This window comes from Elephas maximus, chromosome 7 (genome assembly GCF_024166365.1).
Source record: "Elephas maximus indicus isolate mEleMax1 chromosome 7, mEleMax1 primary haplotype, whole genome shotgun sequence".
NCBI lineage: Eukaryota > Metazoa > Chordata > Mammalia > Proboscidea > Elephantidae > Elephas > Elephas maximus.
The window spans coordinates 106570156-106576757 of NC_064825.1; positions in this window are offsets into that span (position 1 = coordinate 106570156).

Consider the following 6602-nt stretch of genomic DNA (forward strand, 5'->3'; position numbering starts at 1 on the left):
CCTTGAGCTTCTTCCTCTCTTTCGTTGACCCTCTACTTTACCAAACATGATGTCCTTCTCCAGGGACTGATCTGGTCTGATAATATGTCCAAAGTATGTGAGACAAAGTCTAGCCATCTTGCTTCCAAAAATTGAATATTCTGAGGGCGGATAAGCATTGTTTGAAAGCTTCGCCTAGAATGTTATCTAGACCAAGACTCCATTGGTCAAGTTGAGGATAATGATGCTGAGTGAGTGTTCATGTCTCAAATAGTAATAGTTTTATGATAAGGATTCCTGTTATTCAACAATGCAATAGTATCATCATACCCTGTTTTCATGCATTTACACAATGTCCTTTGTGATGAGAATATTTCATTTGTGGTTGTATCCAAAAATATTACACAAGAAACTGAGATTGTCAGGGTTTAAATGCTCCCATAAGCAGACCCTGGGCTTAAGACTAGATTATATGTTTATTTGGCAGGAGATTCCAGGAATCATAAATGAGGAAATGGAGAATAAGAGACAGAGAAGGGAGAAAATCTAATGGTGTAAAGAGCAGATTGCTGTGGTAAGCAACTGTGTCAATTGCTTGAGATATTTTGAGATGTCCTGCAAAACCCTTCTCGGAATTGTCCTAAGACAGGAAAGCCGGGGATTTGGGGTATTTATTCACTGATTCTTGTAACTTATTAGTTGAGAATTGCTCATCGATATATGAAATGCTGGGAACTTCCACATTGCCTTTCATATGGTCTGAGCAAGCTCCCAAGGCACTGACAAAAGCCCCAGGGGCAAAGGAGTAAAACACTTGACGTGGAAAACTGCCGCCAGGAAGCCAGAAAATATCTACAAGGGCTACAGTCAGAGGTAGCCAAGGTGATGGGGGTGAGGAAGTACACATTTTTCTCTGTGGTAACATTTGCCATTGAAAGTTGATGGCAAAGCCAAAATAAAATATTAGACATCTTGACTTAATATACTCATTTTGCTGCAGTAATAGCATGCCTGGCACCTACTGTCTATCTTTGTATGACAGTTCCAGGTTCTTATTCATAAGGCAGTGAGGCTAAGGCTTAGAAGCATCTCCAAATATATTTTTAATTAAGGCTGAGTTTTAAATCAGCACAATTAAAAGTCCAGGGATCGTCAATCCTTGGAAGAACTATAAATCAGACATATGCATTCAACTTTCAGTACTGTTGATCTTCCAACACCCTGTATATCCAGGTTTGGGGGTTTCTTTTCTCCTCTCATTCACTGAGGGGAGTTTTCATCCTGAGCAGTTCTTCATGTCATAAATTTCTCATGTTGAAAGTGAATTGAGAAAGCTATATTTGGAGGATGGGAACAGGTGGATAAGAGACTTTCTCATAACTCCCTTAAGAGTCAGTTATAATGACATGGGCACAATGCAAATCTCAGAGTATATTTTTTTTTTCCATATATTTGAGAATTGGGCAATTTGTTGTTTGGGTTGCTAGGTGCAATTGAGTCAGTTCTGACTCATAGCAACCACGTGTACAACAGAAGGTTCTGTCGTACATGTGGCCCTGTGCCATCCTCACAATAGTTGTTATGTTTAAGTTCATTGTTCCAGCCACCGTGTCATTCCATCTTGTTGAGGGTCTTCCTCTTCTTTGCTGACCTTCTACTTTAGCAAGCATCATGTCCTTCACTAGGGGAAGGTCACTGGTGATAATATGTGGAAAGTACGTGAGACAACGTCTCAACATCCTTGCTTCCAAGAAGCACTCTGGCTGTATTTCTTCCAAGACAGACTTCTTCTGATATTTAATTTCATGGTGCAGAATGGGTATTTCATTCATTCATTCATTCCATTGGTCAGTGAGTTAGTTACCAAATAATTTTTGGACACCTTCTCTTTCCTGAGTATTATTTTAGAAACTAGTAATAGAAATGTAAACTATCCAGACATGCCCCTTTCTATTACAAAGCTTATGGACTAGAAAATGCCCCAGAGGGAATAAGAAATTTTTTTATTTATATTTAGCAGTAATAACTATACATTATTTGAAAGAAGATTGCAGGCTGATATGAAAATATATTTTTCACTCAAATAAATTGAATGAAAAAAACTAGAAGTGATACCAGATATGATTTATACATTGATAACTTTAATAAAATTGATAGTCTCTACAAATTTCACATTTTGAATTTGGCAAATATCATCTGGTTTTCACAATAAGTGCACCAGGGCTTGTTCTTGACACTAGAAGGGAGGCTTTGTGTTAAGTTCTATCCCTAATATTCACATTAAATTTGTTCACTGGAGCCAGAATCCTGTGCTTTCCAACTGTTGAATTTTCTTCAGCCGGCGGCCAAGAGTACTGCCCCAAGAATTTAAGGGTACATTAAAAAAAAAAAAAGGTGGAATTATTGTATGTGTTTGTCATTCAATGTCATCATTTCAACAATTCCCTAAGCTATCTCCACATTTTCACTGGGTGAAATTTTGAGAGGAGCCTTGCCTAATGAACCTTCAATTTGTCTTTTCTTTCCCTGGGGAATCAGACCTTCATCTGGGAATTCTAGTCCTCATGTTCAGGGATTGGGACCTAGAAACAAACATATTTTAGTGAGAAGGTCTACAGGGACTTCAGATCTTTGTAAAATTCTCCAGCATGCTTCATGGAGTAAACTTAGGCGTGGATCTCAGCAGATCTCTCTGCACAGGTAAGTTAAACCAAATGTTTTACCTACTACTAGGTCTAGTTGTAATAACTAAGTATCCTGAAAGCTCTATCCATTCAAATCAAACGCAGACCTGAAATGATTCCTTCTCTGTCCTCTTTTCTAAGTGACTACACTCTTTGCCCACTGATTGCTAAGTGAAAGTGGCAGTTATGTAATGCCTTAAATAGTAATCAGACATACCTACTGATAAATGAGACTGAGCATTGTTAAAGAAGTTTTGTAAAAAAAAAAAAAAAAAAAAAAAAAAAGAAGTAAAATCAGTGACCAGCTTTGATTATCTAAAAGATTGGAGAAGAATTGAGCATATTGCTTTTTACATACGTTGAATCTGATATTTTTAGGGAAGCAGGTATTTACCAGATAGTCTTAATCCAGGTAGAGTTACTGCAAAACCATCAGCTGTAATGAGTTGTGACAGGGTCCTGTAGCATTTGGAGCACAAAAATGGAAAGAGACTAAACCTCATCTTTTAGCAATGAGATTAATGACGAAATGAGAGTTACAAAATTTCTCTATGCAGATGTCAATGTTGAAAATGTTTTTGAGCATTTTTAAAATCCTTGACTAACTATACCTTACCCGGCACAGTGTTACATTATGAGCAGTTAGGTATACAAAGAACAGAAGTAATTTTGTGCCCTAATTTCTTCCATTGTTTATGAAAGCCAGGAAGATGGGATGATATGGCATAGCAAAAGGCATAGACTTGATTCTTACTCATGGTCTAAAGAAGCGAATATGATGATATTTGATAAGACAGCAATAACTTTTTGAAATTAAAAATATATGTATATATACATAAACATATTTTTGTTTATACATATGGACTCACACATACATGTGTGTTTGCATATATAAAGGTTTAAGCATACACATATTTATAAATCTTACACAGATGGGAAGTAGAAATTTTACTTAAAGTTGTAGTGAAACACTGTATTAAAATATATTGTTCATATAAAATTAGTTCAAATTAATGAAATTAAAGAAAAATAAGTACATGATAATACTGTGCATATAAAAATATGACAAAGTTTTTAGACATTATATACATATTGAAAATCTGGGAATCCAAGCTCCAGAGCAATACAGAAAATGGTTATTCCAGGGAGTATATATCACCTTGATATGAAGGGAAATATTTTCTGCCTTAGAAATAGCAGAACTGATGGATGTTTTAGAGGGCACACTATACCAGATAAGGAACCTTGGTGACATAGTAGTTAAGTGCTCGGCTGCTAACCAAAGCGTGGGCAGTTCGAACCAACCACCTGCTCCGCAGGAGAAAGACTTGGCGGTCTGCTTCCATAAAGATTACAGCCTTGGGAACCTGATGGGGCAGTTATGCTCAGTCCTATACGGTTACTCACTATGAGTCGAATCAACTGAACAGCACTGGGTTTGGTTAGGTTTTCAGTCAATACCTGATAGGAAACTTCTCAAGTGTTCCTGAAATACAAGGTTGTATGTTTCCAAGAAAGAGCTTCAAAATCTCTTAAAGAAATAAAATTGAAGGTTTTTTTCCCCCTTCCTGATTTTTGCATTGCCCAGGATGATAAAACCTAGGATGAAAAAATCTCTGGTGCCAACAGTCAGTCTCCAGGTAGCTGGTGGCCCCTGAGAGCCCATATTGAGAAGCAATTTTGCCCCTAACACACTACACCTCCAAATAAGTTAAATGGGGATATACTCTTGAAATCAACTCAGAAGCTCTTTGAGAATTAGCTGACATCATCATTTCTTATCCAAATTATGACACTTTTGAAAGTGAGAAGGGACATTAAAACCATTAACATTAGGTGTATTTTCTCAAAAGTGTATTTACTGACAAGCTATTATGTGAGTAGGTCTATAAAATATTTCTGTTCAAAAAATAAGTTGAAAATTAAAATCATCATTAGTACATTAACATAAGTCTTTTCTGGGATGAATGCTAAATCAGACAAGGTGCTGGGGTGGGGGGAACAGGAGAAAATGGGGGCTGTTCTACAGAAGCCATTTTTCTGACATATATGCACTGAAATAGAGCAACTCTAATGTTTCCATCATTTGTATATTAAAAGAGAAGGGAACTAACAAAAACCAAACACACTAGATACATATGAATATTCTCCCTCCACACAGCTAATTGCACAAATGCCTGGTAAATGGTGCACTGAGGAACATGGAGTGTAGAAACCAGACAGGAAATATTTTCATCAAAGGGAGTGTTGCTATGAGATTTTCCAGGGTGAGCTTACCTTGTTATAAAACTTGTCATTTTGATTTCATGGTATGACACAAAAGATATGGGCTAGTTGGTGCAACACAATGGGATCAACTTATCTGGAACATTTGATGTAGGGAATAAAGTGCCTTCAAAAGAAAAAAAAATTGGGGAGGGGGAGAGCCATGTTTGTGGAAAAACATGATTTGTTCTGTTAAAGATACAGTTAAATATTAGGTGGTCCAGTATTTTGCAGACACCAAAACCAAAAAAACAAACTCTTTGCCATCAAGTTGATTCCAACTACTAGTGACCTTATAGAACAGAGTGGAACAGCCTCATAGGGTTCCTAAGGCTATGTCTTTACAGAAGCGAACTGCCACATGTTTCTCCTACAGACTGGTTGACGGCTTTGAACTGCCAAACTTTCACTTAGCAGTGAAGCACTTACCCACTACACCACCACAAACACCTAATTTACATACAGAAAAGTATACTTCAAATGCTATTTCTTTTTTGGCTATAAGACCCTTCAGTCATTTAGAATGTGACCCTGATGTTGAAATCAAAAAAAAAAAGAAACAAAAAAAGAATAAAATTACTCAAAGCAATCTAACAATAACAATAATAACAATAAAAACTACACATAACATCTATTTCAAATCATTAAGTGCCAGGCTTTGTGCTCCCTAAACTATATTTGTGCATTATTAATTTGCACTGTACAAGAACAGAAATCCTGGTGGCCTAGCAGTTAAGAGTTTGGCTGCTATCCAAAATGTTGTCAGTTCAAATCTGGCAGCTGCTCCTTGGAAACCCTATTGGGCAGTTCTACTCTCTCCTATAGGGTCTCTGTGAGTCAGAATTGACTGGATGGTAAGGGGTTTATACAACAATATAAATATTTGATAAACTGCACAGAGCTCTTATTTGGTGGACTAAAACAACAACAAGAACAAGAACAGCAAACTAAACAACACAAATTAAAAAGAAAAAAAAAATCAAACCATAAGTTTAGTCCGTGTCCAATCAATATTCTACGCAGACTCTGAGTAAGTTAACTTCACTGGGCCTCAGTTATCTCATCGGACATGGAAATACTTACATCCATCTCCTAAAACTCTAATGCTGAACATGAGATAATTATTTCAAAATATTTAGCATACTTCTAGGCACATAATGGGAGTCCCTGGGTGGCGCAAAAGGGTAAGCACTGGAATGCTAGCAAAAAGTCTGGCGGCTTGAACCCACTCAGAGGAGACACGACTGACAATCAGAAAAACGGACTTAAAATCACTATGGAGCAGTTCTCCTCTGCATGTGTGGGGTCCCCATGAGACCGAGTCTGCTATATGGCAACTAACAACAGCAAAAAGACGTCCATAATGGACCCCCCAATAAAACATATTCTATCACGCTCATTTTTCTATAGAAGCAGAGTAAAATGATTGAGGTTAACAAATCAAAAATGAAAGTAATAAAAATTAACTACAGCACCAACAACAAAACAGGCTTCAAACGATTTAAGGAAAAGGGAGGAAACTGGAAAGGAAGGAAGGTCTGCCAAAAAAAAAAAAAAAAGAGAGAGTTGTCTGGGAAGGAAATCTCAGTGATGGTTTGGGTGTATTTGGCGGAAGAAAGAAAATGTGATTAAGAAAGAAAGATGCAGTCTTCCTGCAACTATAGAAGGAAAAGT